The following is a 19665-nucleotide window of genomic DNA, read 5'->3' as shown; positions in this document are numbered from 1 at the left end:
ACCGCGACAGCAGTTTTTTTTTAGCACAGGCCGGCGCGCTGAATGATCTGCGCTACTCCTGGCACTCATAGGAATTCTATGAGTGTCGGGAGCAGCACAGATCATTCAGCGTGCCGGCATGCGCTAAAAACTGCTATCGCAGTTTTGTGAAAAGATAATCATGATATCGCGGTTTTGTGGGGATAGTCAGGTGGGGAGGGGGGTGATAATCAGGTATAAGGAGTAAGGCTGTTCCAGAGGTTTGGTAAGAAATGGGAATAGAATAGTTTCCAGGCTGTCTGGAGTTGGAGGGAGTGACCTGATGGTGTATGTAAGTGTATTTCATCTTGGGAGCATAGCTTTCTCTTTGGGGTATAGAGAGGAAGTTTGTCTGAGAAGTACATGGGTGTCATTTTGTACAGGGATATGCCAACACTAGGTCTTTGAAAATGCAGAGTTTGATTATGGGTAGCCAGTGGGCCGATATCAGTGCTAGAGAGACTGGGTCATGGGTTTATAAGAACACAAGAACAGTCTTACTGGGTCAGACCAATGGTCCATCAAGCCCAGTAGCTCGTTCTCACGGTGGCCAATCCAAGTCCCTAGTACCTGGCCAAAACCCAGTATTCCATGCTACCGATACAGGGCAAGCAGTGGCTTCCCCCATCTCTTTCTCAATAACAGACTATGGACTTTTCCTCCAGGAACTTGTCCAAACCTTACTTAAAACTAACTACGCTATCCGCTCTTACCATATCCTCTGGCAATGCGTTCCAGAGCTTAACTATTCTCTTATTGGTTTTAAAAGTATTTCCCTGTAACTTCATCGAGTGTCCCCTAGTCTTTGTAATTTTTGACGGAGTAAAAAATCGATCCACTTGTACCCATTCTACTCCACTCAGGATTTTGCAGACTTCAATCATACCTCCCCTCAGCTGTCTCTTTTCCAAGCTGAAGAGCCCTAACCGTTTTAGTCTTTCCTCAAACGAGAGGAGTTTCATCCCCTTTATCATCTTGGTTGCTCTTCTTGGAGCTTTTTCTACCACCGCAACCAAATCTGCACACACAACTGAATGCACCAAATATAGAATCCATATAATATAACTAGACAGGTTTTTAAAAATTTAAATATTCTGTATTTTTATTAACTAACACAGATCCTAACACTATATTATACATTAAACACAAATGAATCCATATTGCACTTCCAGTTACTACAATACAGTGGAAGAAAACCTGGAGCTTGTACTCAGTCCATTCCTAAGCCTTTTCTGATGAAAATAAAGCTGTTCCACATCATAGTCTATGTGTATTATTTCATTTCTCCAGTATTCTCCAATGTTCCAACAAGCATGTATTGATTCTTAGACAAAGCTGTTCTAATGCCTTCTCACTCCAATTCAAACAGTGTCTAGCTAGCCCGACATAGCACCACGATTCGCTATTACTGCGTCTTCAGGAGCTGAAACTGTGGCAGGTTTTCAACTTCTACAACACAATTACTTAAATCATTACAGGATCCATTCCTTCTACTAAATGTGATTAAACAACGGTGGTCTCTTTTAAGCCTCCACCCTATGTTGCAAGAATCCCACCGGTTTGCATTTACTAGGGGTAGGAAATTAAAAATGCTTATTTGCAAATCCACAAACTGTTCTATCAAAAATAAGGATAGCATGCAGTCATACAAATAAAGCAATCAAAAACTTATCCGAGTCCCAAAGAAGTGCTGTTACTGCTCGACAGAGCTCCGTTTCGCTATCTTCGCCAGGAACAGAAACGGGTTCATCTCCTTAAAAAGAAGAAGATAAGCAGAAGTCCTTCGCTGCTATAATATTCTTGTCAAATCTGGAAATTTTTTTCAAAGCTTTCCCCAGATAATCCTGGGCTGAATGGTGCTTGTTCGTGAGGGTAGAAATTAAATAAGTTTTTTGCCAATTGTTTTGTTGTTATGGTAGGGTTGTCAGATTTCCTCTTTTAAAAAAAGAGGACATCTGGCCCCACTCCATTCCACTCAGCTCCGCCCCATTCTGACTCAAGCTCCGCCCCCCCTGCCCCACCCTCAGATAAACATCTGGTCTCCTTCCTCAAGCTCGGGACCGCATAATCGTTGGCGTGATTATGTCATGTGCATGCATATGACATCATGTCAACATCCGCGTATATGCAGAGGGGCCTCCAGACACAGCCCCGAGTTTGGGGACTTCCAAAACCTAGACAAACGTCCGGGTTTTGGGAAATCCCTCAGAGCACCCAGACAGTCCTATAAAAATAGGACATGTCCGGGTTTTCCTAGCTTAAGGGTACCCAGAAGCAGTTTAGACTGATGCTAAGTGCAGCCCATTGCGGTACCTACGTGGTAGTAACAGTTTATAGAATTGCCCCCTTAGATTGTAAGCCCTCTGGGGAAAGGATGTACCCACTACAGATAAAAGTAATTGGCCTTGAAGTTCTGATAAAAAGTATGAGCTGAACAGAAAAAAAAAAAAAGTGTCACTTTTCTCCTCTAACACCAATATGAGACTTACGAGGGTACAACAAATGAAATTTTCCTTCTAAAGCTATTACTTCCTGCTTCATTTACAGAAGCCACCTCTTATGAATTTGGGTCAGTGTTGCCACATCAGGGAATACGAGTGCTCTTTGGCTTTATATTAAACACCGTGACATTAGTGTTCCAAGTGAACAGTCCCATTTCTGTTGGATTCAAAGTCAAAAGTAATCAAAAGTGTTCCTCTGGCTTCCGGCCTCAGTGACCCTGAAGCAATTGGGCAGTGCAGAAGTTTGCAGTTGTTGCTGTGGTCTCCGTTGTAAATGTTCGAGCTCTGATATAACTCTTACACGCTAGAGGACAAGGGCAATGCCGTTATCATCATTTGGAAGCTGTTCAATATATTAAAACATGGACATGCACCTAATACCTCAGAAGAAGGTTAAGATCACTAAGCTAGGACCATGGGGGTGGAGGTAAAATACCAAATCCTACAAAAAAAAAAAAAAGGTTAAGATCATATGTATATAGTAGATGGGGATCTTTTCCAGATGAGCCCCGCCAAAAAGTTAACTCCCGCCACCCAAAAAAAATTATAAAAAAGAGGCGCGATCTGTAGAAAGTAAAGTGGGGGAGTTCCCCCCACGCCCCCCTGTCGAAGCCCAAAAAAATGGTCGACAGTTTATCCTATTTTTTTTATAATGTTAAGTTTCATATCCTCTTTTTTATAATCTTTTTTGGGTGCTCCGACGGGGGGGGGCGTGGGGGGGAACCCCCCCACACTTTACTTTATACACATCGCGCCGCGTTGTGGGGCCGTTGTGCTGAGAACTTCACTGGTTAAGGTTGCGTGCGCTGGCAAAAGGTGGCGGGGCTTAACTTTCGGCGCGTCCACTTTTTCCATTAGTGGCGGGGCTTATCTGGAAAAGATCCGTAGATGGATTGGGGGGAGAGGGGATGGTGGCATTATCCCCTCAATCACTGCAAGTCAGGAGTAGAAACATATGCACAAGTAGCCTAATGGCTAGTGCAGTGGACAGAAACCCTGGGCACCTGGGTTCAATTCCCAGTGCAGCACCTTATGATCCCAGGCAAGTCGCTTAACCCTCCATCAGTGGCGTAGTGAGGGTAGGAGGTGCCCGGGGGTGGTGGTGCCCCCTGCTCCTTCTGCGCCAACCCCTCTGCTCCTTCCACACCCCCATGCTGCACTCGCCCCCCTCCCTTCTCACAACCATAGCGCTTTAGATCTTCGCCGGTGCCAACAGCTTCTTCAGCCTGCTACTCGCTCTGGCTTCGGCGTTCTCTCTGACATCGCTTCCTGGCCCCGTGACCCGGAAGTGGTTTCAGAGGGAGCCAGGCCAATGCGAGCAGCAGGCTAGAATAGTTGCTCACGCTGGCAAAGATTTTTAAAGAAGTATGGGGGGCAGGGAATGGAGAGCGCGAGTGTGTGTGAGGGGGGGAGGGTGGAGAGGTGCAGGTGCCTCCGCCAAGAATAGGGTTACCAGACGTCCGGATTTCCCCGGACATGTTCTCCTTTTGAGGACGTGTCCAGGGGTCCAGATGGCTTTTCAAAACCCGGCACTTTGTCCACGTTTTGAAACGCTTCTATCAAATCGCTGTTGGGCAGGACGGCATCCATACATGTGCGGATGCCTTCCTGCCCGACAGCGATTTGATAGAAGCTTTTCAAAACGCAGATGCGCATGCCACACGATGGGGGTCGCAACGTGGATGTGCAGATGCCACACAATGTCACATGCATGCGCATGAAGTCATCATGTCGCATCCATGCATAAGCAGATGCCCTCCAGCTTGACGAGGTAGCGGGGCGGGGCTAGTGCGGGATTGGGGGTGGGACTGGGTCATGACTGGGTGGGGATGGGTGGAATTGGGCAGGCCTGAGGGCAGAGCTAGGGGGTCTGGATTTTCCAAATGGAAAATCCGGTAACCCTGACCGGAGCGGTCCACCCCCCACCCCCCTTACTACGTCATTATGCTCCATTGTCCCTGATACATAGAACTTAGATTGTGAGCCCTTTAGGGACAGAGAAAGTACCTGCATATAAAATGTATACGCTGGAGTGAGCTTGGACGGCAACTTCAGAATTTGGAACCTAACACAATACCAGGTGGACTTTACAGTCTATGACCCAGAAATATCAAAGAAGAGACAAGTTAATTTAATCGTGTATTTGTAATGGGTGTAACTAATGGGCAGACTGGATGGACCGTTCAGGTCTTTATCTGCCGTCATTTACTATGTTACTTTGATACCTGGCAGAAACCCAAAGAGTAGCAACATTCCAGAGCTGAGATTGTGATGTCATAATGGCTCATTCCACTAATGCCTAAGAGCCAACCTCAGCAGTGATGTCACAATGGTTTCATTAGATGGCAACTTCAGCATTTGGAACCTAGGACAATACCAGATGAACTTTACAGTCTATGACCCAAGCATTGAAGTACAAAACCTTATTGAATTTTAGGGACGGAGCCCCTGAGTCTATCACAATAAAAGCCAACTGCCAATTTTCATTGGAGGTGCTGTCGTCGTTGTAATGCCAGTTATTAACTGAGTAGACTCCTTGCACTATATTTTGACAGAGAAGATGTATTTTCAGTAAATACTATGATGGCAATCTAATCAAAAGGTTTTGTAGCTTTGACATTAAACTGCTTCAGAGGCTGCACAAAGATTATTTAAGAAATCTAAAATTATATTGATTTGGTAATGAAAACCTTAAAAGTAAGAAAGCAGAGGGGGTAAAATGTATCATTTTTTCCCCACAGATTTAAGTTTTGGGTTACAGGAGGGCAGGAAAGTGCAAAAAGCATGTAAATCACATTACTTGTGCCATTTTGACAAGCCAATCTTTCAACAAAGATTAAATTTTCTGCTGTTTTAGAAATGTAAAAACAAAAACCCCAAACAAAATAAATTGAAAGAAATCTACATGCAAGCAAAAGTACATGGCTCGTATTTAAATCCCAAGGTTAGGGGCTTTTTTTATATGCTGGCTACAGAATTTATCTCCATCCCCACCCTTTTACAAAACTGTTGCGTGCCTTTTAGCGCCGGCTGCGGTGGTAACAGGTCTGATGCTTATAGGAATTCCTAAAAACCACGCTACTGGGTGGGGGGTACCTGAATAAACTCATGTAAACCATTCTGAGCTCTCCTGGGAAAATTTTATAGAAAATTGAATGAATAAATAAATAAATATATTCAGTGCCTCCTTCCCCAATCCCATATGCCATGCGTACCCCCGCTCCTTCCCCAATCCAGCATGCCATGCGTGCCCCCACACCCCTGCTCCTTCCCCAATCCCACATGCCACGAGTGCCCCCACACCCCCTCTATTTCCATATTTCCACATGCCACGCGTGCCCCTACACCCCCGCTCCTTCCCCAATACCACCTGCCACGCGTGCCATCACACCCCCGCTCCTTCCCCAATCCTGCATGCCATGTGTACTCCCGCTCATTCCCCAATACCACCTGCCATGTGTGCTCCCACATCCCCACTCCTTCCCCAATCCCACCTGCCATGCGTACCCCCACACCCCCACTCCTTCCCCAATCCCACATGCCATGCATGCCCCCACACCACCGCTTCTTCCCCAATCCCACGTGCCATGCGTACCCCCTATCCTTTCCCAATTCCACCTGTCCTGTGTGTCCCCCTTCCCTACCTCTAGTTGAAGTTGTTGCTCACTACAGTCAACAACGTGCTCCTCGCGCCGCCATCGGCTCTCCCTCTCACGTCACTTCCTATGCACGGCACCCAGAAGTGGCGTCAGTGGGAGAGCCGACGGGGGTCGCGAAGAGCACATTGTTGACTGCTGCGAACAACAACTTCCATTAGAGGTATGGGGGAAGGGGGCAAGTGTGTGGAGGGGAGGAATGGGAAGGTGGGGCATAGAGGAGGAGGGGTGTCGGCACTCCCATCAACTTGGCGCCCGGGATAGACCACCCCCCCTTACTATGCCACCGCTTCCAGTCTCTCCTTGTAAGTCTTTTGGCTCAAATCCCTTACTATTGTCTTAGACTTTCTCTGGACCACTTCAAGCCTTCTTATATCCTTTGCCATATACGGCCTCCAAATCCTGTAGAATTTTTAGCCCATTTGATTCAAGGCCCTCCTTTTTTAAAATTTTTAAAAAAATTTATTTATTTATATTTGTGTTAAATTTATTTATTTATATCAAGGCCCTCCTTAACGTATGACGCTATACCTTCACCGACTTGATTCACCTTATCATTGCAATTTAATTTGCACTCTGGTACCACGGTGTCCCATTGGTTATCTTCTTTCCACCAGGTCTCAGAGATGCTTTTTATATCTATAAAAAAATGACTTGCCCAAGATCACAGGAGCTGTAGTGGGATTTGAACCATGCCTTCTTGGTTCAGCCCGCTGCACTAACTATTAGGCTACTCATTGACAAATTCCTTTTATCCTTGCTCTGACTTCTGCAATGAAAACCTTGATCCATGCTCCAGTCCTCCAGTTCAGTCCCTGTAAAAGGTCTCTCTTCCCCACATATGACTCCCTAACTTCATACTCTCTCCCACCTCTCTTGAATACAGTCGATTCCACCTAAGTGCACATCGGGTAAGCTCACGCTCCGGTTATCTGCACATAAGAATATAAGAACATGAGCAATGCCTCCGCTGGGTCAGACCTGAGGTCCATCGTGCCCAGCATCCCGCTCACGCGGCGGCCCAACAGGTCCAGGACCTGTGCAGTAATCCTCTATCTATACCCCTCTATCCCCTTTTCCAGCAGGAAATTGTCCAATCCTTTCTTAAACCCCAGTACCATACTCTGCCCTATTACGTCCTCTGGAAGCGCATTCCAGGTGTCCACCACACGTTGGGTAAAGAAGAACTTCCTAGCATTCGTTCTGAATCTGTCCCCTTTCAACTTTTCCGAATGCCCTCTTGTTCTTTTATTTTTTGAAAGTTTGAAGAATCTGTTCCTCTCTACTCTCTCTATGCCCTTCATGATTTTGTAGGTCTCTATCATATCCCTTACCACCACAGTCCCGGTTTTTTTTTTTACATTAAAGTCAATGGATGTAAACTCCGGATATTTGTACTTCTTTTAAGCACACAATCCGCTTATGCGCACTGATGTCATAGGTCCCACCTCTATTCTTTCACGTTTCCTTCACTCCGGTTAAATGCAATCACGGGTCCTCTGTATTTATTGCACCACATTTACTATTTCCCCCACCTCCCTCCCCGGAACGTCACAGCCATTGCGAGCCGTCCTAGGCAGCAAGTAGACAGGAGACCTATGCCAGCGCGCCGAGCACTCGCCAATACATTCCTCTCAGCACTGCTTGCCGCCATCACCCCAGGTGGCTGCCGATACTGGTTAAATGACCGCCTGACTAAAAAGTGGTACTCCGCTTAAGCGCATGTGGCGGTCCAGTCTGGAGGCCATGCACTTAAGTGGATTTGACTGTAAATTGTGGAAGGTCCTACCTTCACCTGTTGGAAGGAAATCGGAGCTGTTCTGCCAACACTACAGCAAATACCAAAATGAAAAATTAAAGGTAAGACATGATTAGCATCCCATTTTACTTAATTTTATTGCCACGCATTAATCTGGCAAACTCTGACTCAAATAATTTGCAAATTCTCTCTAGGGACCATTGCACAAGATGAATTGAAAGAAATTCACTGAATATGTAAGCATTTCCCTGAGCATATCTAAATGGTTTACAGGCAAAGTTGAGCAAAATGAGTATTTCCATACATGTATCTGATGAACATTTGTTTAATACGGTGTAAATTAAACAATTTGCATGTATTTGCCTTATTGATTTGATAAATTGGAATGAAGCTACAATTATTTTGAGGAATGTGTTTCTTCAAGAGCAGATGGCCTCAAAAAGTATCTCCAGAAATGAAAAGTAATACAATTTTGGCCAAACAGTAAGATACAGAGTTTTTTCTTCTTTTTTAAAGTTTTGGCATTGCAAACGCCTCAGTCTTTCCTGCTAGTACTTAAGTTTTTTATGGATGGAATGACCTAGGAGGTATTAGTCACATAGCTCTTGTGGTGGCAAGGATAGGGCCAGCGTTAGGGGGAAGACAAACAGGGCTCCAGAGGGCCCTGTGGTCTGGGCATTTCTTCCCCTTCTCAGTCCATCTCCCTCCCTAACCCTCACCACAGTCGTCTTTCAAAATCAAAGCTTTCCTTTTCGGAAGGACCCCAGCGCAGCAGCCATTCACACGAGCTGCTGGTGGCTGCCCCAAAGCTTTCTCTCTGCCATGATCTGCCCAGGTGGAAACAGGAAGTAGCATCAGAGGGGGCGGATTGCGTCAGAGGGAAAGCTTCGGGGTGGTTGCCGGCAGCTTGTGAGAATGCCTGCCATGTCGGGGCCCCTTTGAAAAGGAAAGCTTTGATTTTTGAAAGACGACCGCGAAGGTGAGGGGAAAGGAGGGAAAGTTTGGCAAACTTGTAGGATGAGTTTTGTAAAGGACGTAAAGTTACCCTTTGTTTCTTTTTTCATAAGTTCAGATTTCTTCTCTAGATCCAGAATAAGAATTAGGGCTGGCCTTATGGTGACGTTTCAAGTTCCAAATAAATCTCCTCGATGCTTGGCTGAAGTGAAGATGCTGGGTTTTTTTTTGGTTGTTTTTGCTTGTGAGTGTATTAAAATGTTTTCCTTTAATGCATCTTTATTAATTTATCAATGCATGTTATTTTTCATGTTAACAGATAATGATCTGTTTAGCATGTACTGTTGCATCTTGTTAGCATGGATTTTTATATGAACACTAATTCCAAGCTAATTTAGATGTGTTGATAGCATTGTAAATGTATGTATAGTAAGATCATTCTCTCTTACACAATGGGTAAGCTAATCATTAATGGATCTTTTTACTAAGTACTAATTTTAGCATGCCAAAGCTTTAAATGGTGTACCTAAGGGCACATTGACATATTTTGTGGTAAGTTTTCAAGGCCAGTGGCGTACCAATGGTGGAGGGGGAGGAGGTCTGCTCCAGGTGCAGCCCATAAGGGGATGCTCTGAGGGCCAGCACCGTGAACTTCACAATTTGCTGCTCTGCCAGCATTGGGCATTCCTCTCTGCTAAGTTCTGCCTTCATGGAAACAGGGAGTAGGCAGAACCCAGCAGACAGGAAGGCCCAAAGTCAGTAAAAGCCACAAGTTGTGAAGGCTGTGCTGGCAACTGTGTGTGTGTGTGTGTTGGGGGGGGGGGGGGTGACAAGGAGAGAGAAAGAGAAAGAGGAGGGGAGGAAGAGGGAAATGCTGCATCTAATTGGGAAGAGAGAGGAAGGGAGAAGGAAGACCAGGGAAGGGAGAGAAAAGAAGAGAGATGCCAGACCATGGTGAAGGGAGGGAGGGAAAGGAAGAAAGGAGATACCAGACCATGCCAGGGCATGGGGGGAGGGAAATGAAGGCGATAGAGATGCTAAACTGCGAGGTGGAGTGGAAGGAAGGAAGGAAAGGAGAAGAGAGTGATGCCAGAGCTTTTTTATTTTTTAATAACTATTGTTATAAAAGAGATATTTGGATATCAAGGTTGTGCAGAAGAAAATGCCCTATTAACCCTTTCCATAAGAACAGAACCATGAAACGATAATTGCATGATTTTTATTTTGTCTCTCTGTGCTCTCGAAGTGGGTTATATATATTCTGAGGCTGAAATCCTGGCAAGGCCGGTTCCCATTACAAATTATGACAGTGACGCTGACACTTATTATATTTTCCTGCCATGGGAAAAATGATGAAACTTTTCCAGCATGACCCATATAAGGGAAATGAGAAAAAAAAATCCCCTTCATTTCTATGTAAACCACCTGCTGAGCTCTTCTATAGGCAAAGCTGTTTATATTTGGTCTTTTTTACTACTGTTATACTGTTAACAAAATTGTGAGTTCTATTTTGAATTATACCTGCTATACACTGCCTTGGGTGAATCTTTTCATAAAGGCGGTTAACAAATTCCAATAAATAAATAAAGAGACAGCATAACTTTCTTCACAAAAGGTTACAGCATTGTCTTTTTACAGCTGCTTAATGAGACCTTTATCTTAACACCCAGCTTACTCATCTTCTTCACCTATTTCACATTATCCTGCCTTCCTTGTGTTCTTTCATGCTCATGTCCTTTCTGCTGAACTGATGGTCAAGGTAATTAGCACCAGAATAGCATTAGGATAGTTTTCAAGTGCTGTTTTTCTGCTTGCTATGTTTTTCTGCTTACTTTGATCCTGGTTGTATGTCCCTTTGCAGTTGCTAATAAAGACAATTTTTTAAAAAAAAGGATGTTCAGGATTTTCACTGAAGACAATGGAGAAATTCTGTAAATGGAGTCTAAAAAGATAGATGCCTATCTCTTGTCAATCACATCTAGGTGCCTATTACAGAGTTATGCCTAACTTAAAATTTAGACCAGGGTTTTAAAGGCCTACATTATAGGTGCCTATGTCCTTTAGAGGATCATACCTAATGACCTAAACCCTTCTCTACCCCTAAACATACCTACTTTGGAGTTAGGCATCATGCAATAGACACCTATCTTTTGTAGAATCATGCCTAAGAAGATAGGTGCCTATCAACCAATTAATTTTAATTTTTTTTCATTTATGAGCTTGTTAAAGCTCATAATTGTAGCCAATTTACTAATTAAGTTAGGCACCTAACTTTAGGCACCTTTTATAGAATGGGTGATTTCAATTACTGCAATATTGACTGTTTATGTTACATCAGGGAGTGCTAGGGAGGTAAAATTCCTACATGTCATAAATGACTGCATCTAGAAGCAAATGGTCCAGAAGGGGGAGTTATTTTAGATTTGGTCCTTAGTGAAATGCAAGGCATAGTATAGGAGTTAACTGTGTTGGGTCCATTAGGAAACAGTGATCATAACGTGACCAAATTTGAGCTGATATCGGGAGTGATGTTACAAAAGAAATCTACTGTGGAGGCATTTAATTTTTGAAAGGGCGACTATGATAAAATGAGGAAAATGGTTAAAAAGAAGCTAAAAGGATCAGTTGAAAAGGTTAGGACTGTAAACCAGGCATAGATGTTATTTAAAAATACCATCTTGGAAGCCCAGACCAGATGTATGCCACGTATCAGCAAAGGTGGAAAGAAGAGGAAACGAGAGCCGGCATGGTTAAAAGGTAAAGTGAAAGAGGCATTAGAGTCAAAAAAACATCCTTTCAAGAATGGAAAAAGGATCTAAATGAATAAATAAGAAGAGACAAGCAATGGTAAGTTAGATGCAAGGCACTGATAAAGGAAGCTAAGAAAGAATACGAAGAGAAACTTGGAAAAGAGGCAAAAACTCATAACAATTTTTTAGGTACATCAGAAGCAGAAAACCTATGAGGGAATCTGTGGGACAGTTGGATGGTCATGGAGCAAACAAAAAGGGCGCTCAGGGAGGATAAAGTCATAGCGGAGACACTGAATAAATTCTTTGCTTCGGTCTATATAGAAGAAGATGTAAGAAATCTACCTGAACCGAAAATGGTTTTCAAGGATGATGATGTGGAGGAAATGGAAGAAATCTCAGTGAATCTGGAAGATGTACTAATCCAAATCGACAAGTTTAAAATTGATAAATCACCTGGACCTGATGGTATACGTCCCAGAGTACTAAAAGAACATGAAATTGCTGACCTGCTGTTAGTGATCTGTAACCTGTCCCTAAAATCATCTGCAGTACCTGAAGATTGGAAGATGGCCAATGTTACGCTGATTTTTAAAAAGGGTTCCAGGGGAGATCTGGTAAATTACAGATTGGTAAGCTTGACTTCAGTACTGGGCAAAATGGTGGAAACAATTATAAAAAAAAATAAAATTGTGGAAACACATAGACAAACATGATTTAATGAGACAGAGTCAGCATGGGTTCAGTCGAGGGTGATATTGCCTTACCAAATTTGCTTGAGTTCTTTGAAAGTGTGAATAAACATATGGATAAAGGTGAGTTGGTTGATAGTGTATCTAGATTTTCAGAAAGCTTTTGACAAAGTTCCTCATGAAAGGCTCCTGAACAAATAAAAGAGTCATGGGATAGGTGGCAAAGTTCAGTTGTGGATTAGGAATTGGTTATCGGATTAAAAAAAACAGAGGGAAGGGTTAAATGATCATTTTTCTCAATGGAGAGAGCAAAGAGTGGAGTGTCGCTGGGATCTGTACTGGGACAGGTGCTATTTAACTTATTTATAAATGATCTGGAAATTGGAATGATGAGTGAGGTAATTAAATTTTCAGATGACACTAACCTATTCAAAGTTGTTGAAACGCATGCGGATTGTGAAAAATTGCAGATGGACCTTAAGAAATTGGAAAATTGGGTGTCCAAGTGGCAGATGAAATTTAATGTGGACAAATGCAAAGTGATGCAGATAGGGAAGAATAATCCAAATCATAGTCACCAGACGTTAGGGTCCACCTTGGGGGTTAGCACCCAAGAATAAGATCTGGGTGTCATTGTAGATAATACGATGAAACCTTCTGCCCAATGTGCGGTGGTGGCCAGAAAAGCAAACACAATGCTTATTAAAAAAAGGGATGGATAACAAGACTAACCCCCTCTTCTATTAAACTATGCTAGCAGTTTGTAGCTCAGAGAGCTGTGCTGAATGGCCCGCGCTGCTCCCGACGCTCATAGGAACTCTATGAGGGTTGGGAGCAGTGCGGGCCATTCAGCACGGCTCACCACGCTCAAAACTGCTAGCGCAGGTTTATAGAAAAGGGGGTAAGAATGTTATAATGCCGCTGTATCGCTCCATGTGTATAAGGCCCAATAGCCAAAGGATTTATGCTCCTTACTTGAGAGTCATTTATATTGTATTGTATTTAATATATTTGATATATTACATGAGTATTAAACGGTTTATAAAACTAAATACATTAGGTACTTTCGACTTCACTCTCTGTCCCGAATGTGCTCACAATCTAAACCAGGGCTGCCCAAGTTCAGTCCTCGAGATCTACTGGTAGGCCAGGTTTTCAGGCTATCCAGATGAATATGCATGAGAGAGATTTGCCTGCACTGCCTTCTTGATATGCAAATATCTCTCACGCATGTTCATTCTGGTTATCCTGAAAACTTGGCCTGCCAGTAGATCTCGAGGACCGGACTCGGGCAGCCCTGATCTAAACTAAAGCGCCTAAGACAGGGGTGTCCAACGTCGGTCCTCGAGGGCCGCAATCCAGTCGGGTTTTCAGGATTTCCCCAATGAATATGCATTGAAAGCAGTGCATGCAAATAGATCTCATGCATGTTCATTGGGGAAATCCTGAAAACCCGACTGGATTGCGGCCCTCGAGGACCGACATTGGACACCCCTGGCCTAAGAGAAAAAGAACATCATTAATTTATTCAAAATAAAAAGATGAGAAGGAAGAAGGAGCCCCAGAGAGATGTAGAGAACCAGGGAAAGTGAAGCAGAGAAAAAGATAGAATAGTAAATCTAACAAGATGAATATAAATTACTATATTAGGCAGAAGGAAAGAAATAGAAAAAAAAAATAATAAGACAAACCCAGCAAAATAAAAACGAAATAAGGTATGAATAGTTTGAGGGAGAAATTGCAGTTAGGGCTCATTTTACTAATGTGCGCTAGCATTTTTAGCGCGCGCTAACGCAGAAAATACTAACGCCAGCGCTATGGAGGCGTTAGCATGTGGCGCGCACGGCAATGTAGCGTGTGATAAAACCGCTAGCGCAGCTTAGTAAAAGGAGCCCTTAGGGGTCTTTTTATCAAGCTGCGGTAGGGGGGTTTAACGCGCATAATACCGTGCGTTAAACCGCCTGCTGCGCTAGCCGCTAACGCCTAGTTTTATAGCCGGCCACGGGGGTTGGCGCGTGAAGAAATATCCGACCCGCTAACCCCGCTAGCGCGGCTTGATAAAAGGACCTCTTAGCGTTCCTAAATCCCAAGTTTATTTTTTGTGTTATTGGATACACTACCTATCAGCACAGCCATCGGAGCAATTCACAGTCGGTTCACAATCTGGTATTTTCCCTATCTGTCCTGGCAGCTCACAATCTGACTATGGCACCCATGTTTAGCGAAGTGTCTTAGGCACTAGAACTGCAGAATATGTGACTTGCAACGGCGATAATTGCCTTCTGCCTGAAAGTGAAAGTTAAGCACTACCACTATACGTAAAATTTAAATGAATGGTTTGGCAGTGTTTCTTGTACACAATAATGCTATATCACTCGATGCTATGAGTAAAAATACTGAAGAGGAATGCTGGAACCTTGTGAGCAAACAATACGGAAATGAACTGTTGACACTAGGGGAGTTTTTATAAATAAGATATTTGAAAATTCAGAATTATTTAAGAGTTTTAGAAATGATAGTTAGAAAATATTGATAAAAATACTGATATAAATAAATAAAAAAAGGAAAAAGGAAAATAATATTGTTATTAAATGAGGGTGGCAGGTGGTGAAGCCTATGATTGAAACTATGGTCCTCTTTTAATAAGGTGCGTGAAGTGTTTTAGCCTGCGTTTAGTGCACGCTACATAAACGTGCACGCTAACTGCCATAGGATAACATGCATGCGTTAGCGTTTAGCGCTTAGTGCGTGATTAGCGCAAGCCAATATTTATCGCGCGCTAAAAAGCATAGCGCACCTTAGTAAAAGAGTGACCAGCAAAGTTGGTGTAGATCAGTTGTGTTTTCAGGATTTCCCCATTGAAGATGCATTGAAAGCAGCGCATGCGCATAGATTTCATGCATATTCATTGGGGAAATCTTGAAAATCCGACTGGATTCCAGCCCTCAAGGACCGGAGTTAGTCACCCCTGGTGTAGACACTCCAGCCCCCTCTTTTACTAAGGTGCGCTATGCTTTTTAGCACGCGATAAATAGTAGTGTGAGCTAATCATGCGCTAAACGCTAATGCATGCATGTTATCTTAGGGACACGTTAGCGGTAGGAGTTTCGTCAGCCGTAAGCCCGAGGTCATAATGCCATTGTACAGATCCATGGTGAGACCCCATCTGGAATACTGTGTACAATTCTGGAGGCCACATTACCGCAAAGATGTGTTGAGAGTTGAGTCGGTTCAGCGAATGGCCACCCGGATGGTCTCAGGACTCAAAGATCTCCCGTATGAGGAACGGCTGGATAAGTTGCAGCTATACTCACTGGAGGAATGCAGAGAGAGGGGAGACATGATCGAGACGTTCAAATATGTCACGGGCCATATTGAGGTGGAAGAAGATATCTTTTTTCTTAAAGGTCCCACAGCTACAAGAGGGCATCCGTTGAAACTCAGGGGTGGGAAATTTCATCGTGATACCAGAAAATATTTCTTCACCGAAAGGGTGGTTGATTGCTGGAATAGTCTTCCACTACAGGTAATTGAGGCCAGCAGCGTGCCAGATTTTAAGAAAAAATGGGATTGGCATGTGGGATCTCTTCACGGAGGAAGTTAGGGGGTGGGTCTTTAGCGTGGGCAGATTAGATGGGCCCTTTTCTGCCGTCAATTTCTATGTTTCTATGTGTTGATTTAGCGCACGCTAAAACGCTTAGTGCAGCTTAGTAAAAGAGGGCCCAAGTCTGAGCCTATCTCTCCACCTAAGCTAGGTTATAAGGCAGTGGCGTACCAAGGGGGGGCGGGAGGAGCGGTCCGCCCCAGGTGCCAGCCCTGAAGGGGTGCTCCCGGCCTTGCCGTTCAGTCCCCCCACACCCCTGAAGGACCGCTTGCCCCACTGACCTTCCTGCACCACCTGTGAAGCAGCAAGCAGCAGGATCGCGAGGTCAGCTATCCCTGAGCTGCTTGGGCGCTGCTTCCTGCGCCGCGGTCCCGCCCCTCCTCTGACATCAGAGGAGGGGCGGGAACGCGGCGCAGGAAGCAGCGCCTAAGCAGCGCAGGGATAGCTGACGTCGCGATCCTGCTGCGGCTGCTTCATAGGTGGTGCAGGAAGGTCAGTGGGGCGAGCGGTCCTACGGGGGTGGTGGGGACTGAACGGCAAGGCCGAGAGCATTGGTAGTGCTGCTTCATAGGTGGTGCGGGGAGGCCAGGGGGGCGAGCGGTCCTTCAGGGTGGGGCGGGTGGGCAGGCAGGCAGGCATTCAAGGGGGAGGGGGGTGACAGGCAGGCAGGCCTTCAAGGGGGGGGACAGGCCTTCGGGGTGTGTGCAGACCTTCAAGGGGGAGGGACAGGCCTTCAAGGGGGGGGCAAGCAGGCCTTCAAGGGGGGACAGGTCTACAAGGGGGGACAGGTCTACAAGGGGGTGGGCAGGCCTACAAGGGGGTGGGACAGGCCTTCAGGGGGGTGCAGGCCTTCAGGGGGGGTGCAGGACTTCAGGGGGGTGCAGGCCTTCAAGGGGGGGACAGGCCTTCAAGGGGGGGACAGGCAGGCAGGCCTTCAAGGGGGGGACAGGCCTTCAAGGGGGGGACAGGCCTACAAGGGGGGGACAGGGCTACAAGGGGGTGGGACAGGCCTTCAAGGGGAGGACAGGCCTTCAGGGGGGTGCAGGCCTTTGGGGGGGGTGCAGACCTTCAAGGGGGGACAGGCCTTCAAGGGGGGGACAGGCAGGCAGGTCTTCAAGGTGGGGGGACAGGCCTACAAGGGGGAGGGACAGGCCTTCAAGGGGGGGACAGGCCTACAAGGGGGTGGGACAGGCCTTCAAGGGGGGTGCAGGCCTTCAAGGGGGGACAGGCAGACCTTTAAGGGGGGACAGGCCTTTGGGGGGACCCTGGTTTAGAAGTACACGGAGGGAAGGGGGTGTTCAAAGAGACGTGCATATGCCAAACTTTGGGGGGGGATGAAGAAATAATGGGTCTGAAAATAGAGGAGAGGGAGAGAAATGATGGACCATGGGATTTAGGGAGGGAAGGAACTGAAAGGGAGAGAAATTGGACACAAGGGATGGTGTGGAGGAGGGATAGAGATACTGGATAGGAGGATAATTGGGAAAAGAAAGGGAGAGATGGTGGACTCTGGGGTGGTGGGGAAGGAGGGAGAGATGCCGGATGAAAGGGTAGTTAAGAAAAGGTGGATCTGTGGAGGGAGATGAAAAAAAGGAAAGATACCAGACTTCCTGGGGAGGGAAGGGAAATGGAAAGGGAGGACAGAGTTGGCAGATGGATGGTTAGCACGCAGAAAGAAGGAGACCCTGGCAAGCAAGTTATCAGAAGAAAACCAGAGCCTTGGACCAACAAGATTTGAAATATAACCAGACAACAAAAGGTAGAAAAATTAATTTTATTTTCTGTTTTGTGATTATAATATGTCAGATTTGAAATGTGTATCCTGACAGAGCTGGTGTTGGACTGCAAACGTGAGCTAGGATTTAACAGAGAGAGGAAAAGTCCTTTTTGTTTCTTTATTTTATTTACACCACAGCGCCAATGTGGTTAGGAGAAGCCAAAGGGGGTGAAAAAGCTATAAAACCCACCAGGAGTTTTGAAAAAAATCACCCAACTGGGCAGGAAAATCGAATTGAAAAACCAATTCAATAGGCTGAATCGAATCGAAATTTTTTTTCCTGAATCTGGCAGCATTAGTTTGCGCTACTGTCTTAGACTTTAGGACCTGGGATTGGGGAGAGATGGCATCCTCAGTACTTTATAATGCAAGTGAAACGAGGATTTGGTCAGACTTTTGAAGGGTCTGCAGAAAAAAAATATTGTATAGGCCGGGGACATGAAACAGCAGGAAATGGGAACTTTTCTTCCTTCTATTTTTGTGAATGGAAAGGCTGAGGATGTCAGAGAGTTCAGTTAAAATATGTGCTTTATAAGAAAATATAATAATGTGTTTTATAAAGTTTATAGCATAGCTGGCCTACCCAGTGAGGTGTTTCTAGTGGCAGTGGTGGCAGCATGTCAATGTGTTGAGAGGAAGAGGTGGTCTGGGAAATTCTGCTGAGCAAACTCCGGGCCCATTTCCACCCCCCAGTTAGTCCACTCCACTCAATTGGTTCACACACTGAGTGGTTCTTTGGGTGTTGTGTTGGGATCTCTTCCAGTGGTTTATCAGTATCTCCTTCTGGTCCAAGGAAGGAAACTTTATTATCCTTAGCATTGACCTACAGAATATGTTTGTAACAGCGCTGCTTGTGTGGCATTAGGCTATGTAGTGATCGAAAGAAAAAAACAGACCTTTGCACATTTTTGCACTATATGGTGGGTGTATGAGGAGATTCACATTTCCTGCACAGCTAAGTCCATGTGAAGTTACCTTGTGCTGTATTTGACATCTAGCAAGGTCTCTGTTTGAAAGGAAAGATCTAAACTTAAAAATGAAGTGGCCAGAAGTTATGGTAAAAGCAGATAGTGTAGCTGGTTTTAAGAAAGATTTGGACAAATTCCTGGAGAAAAAGTCCATAATCTGTTATTAAGACATGGGGGAAGTGTCTGCTTGCCCTGGATCGGTAGCATGGAATGTTGCTACTCTTTGGGTTTTGACCAGGTATTAGTATCCTGGATTGGCTACCATGAGAATGGGCTACTGGTCTGACCCAGTTAGGCTATTCTTATGTTATGTTCTCATCTGTAGGGGCCTTTGTTTTCACTTCTTATTTTAATGTATTTTTTTTCTGGGAACTTATCAGTGTTTTTTATAATGGGAACAAAAATGGAAGAGAATTAATGTGTGTGGGATGAGGGGGTAACTAATTTCTTCAGCTAAATAATTCAATCCACTTCAAACAGACATAGGAGAACTCACGCACCATTCACACACCCTCCAACCAAAAACGTCAAAAGAAAAAAACTGTTCGACAACCTCCTAGCCATTCGAGCTGCAACACTCGACCCCCAACCCTACAACCAATTGACATCGACCACATACTGCAAAACCTTCAAAAAGAAATAAAAACCCTTCTATTCAAAAAACACATAAAACCGAACTAACACAATCAGAACTGTCCCAAGCATCACCTGCAACTACTCCATATGTACTTCTGATGTCATGACAATTCAGACATAATTTATGTTATGTTATGTTTGGAATATAAGAAAATTTTCACTGCCTGTTTCTATTCTGACCATTTATTCCGTTTCATGATCATTACAAAAATATTTTTTACATTGGGGGGGTGTCAAAAAATGATGTGCCCCGGGTGCCACATACCCTAGGTACGCCACTGTTATAAGGGAAACAGAGAAGTTGAGTCTGAGGGTGGGAAATATAGTTTTATTTTCCTTCCTATGGAAAA

General features: G+C 44.7%; 1 long non-coding RNA gene across 3 annotated transcripts in view; it reads right to left on the bottom strand.

Moving 5' to 3' along the window:
• LOC117345433 overlaps positions 1-19665 on the bottom strand; it is a 74379-nt gene that overhangs the window by 12956 nt on the left and 41758 nt on the right. Inside the window, exon 3 of one of the 3 annotated variants that reach the window (XR_004538916.1) lies at positions 1225-1771. The exons of the other annotated variants lie outside the window; for them this stretch is intronic. This is a non-coding gene — a long non-coding RNA (uncharacterized LOC117345433). Of the gene's footprint in view, positions 1-1224; positions 1772-19665 lie in introns of those variants that run through there. 3 annotated transcript variants of the gene reach the window in all.

Source organism: Geotrypetes seraphini, chromosome 1 (genome assembly GCF_902459505.1).
Source record: "Geotrypetes seraphini chromosome 1, aGeoSer1.1, whole genome shotgun sequence".
NCBI classification, from domain to species: domain Eukaryota; kingdom Metazoa; phylum Chordata; class Amphibia; order Gymnophiona; family Dermophiidae; genus Geotrypetes; species Geotrypetes seraphini.
This window is presented reverse-complemented; position numbering and strand designations above follow the sequence as displayed.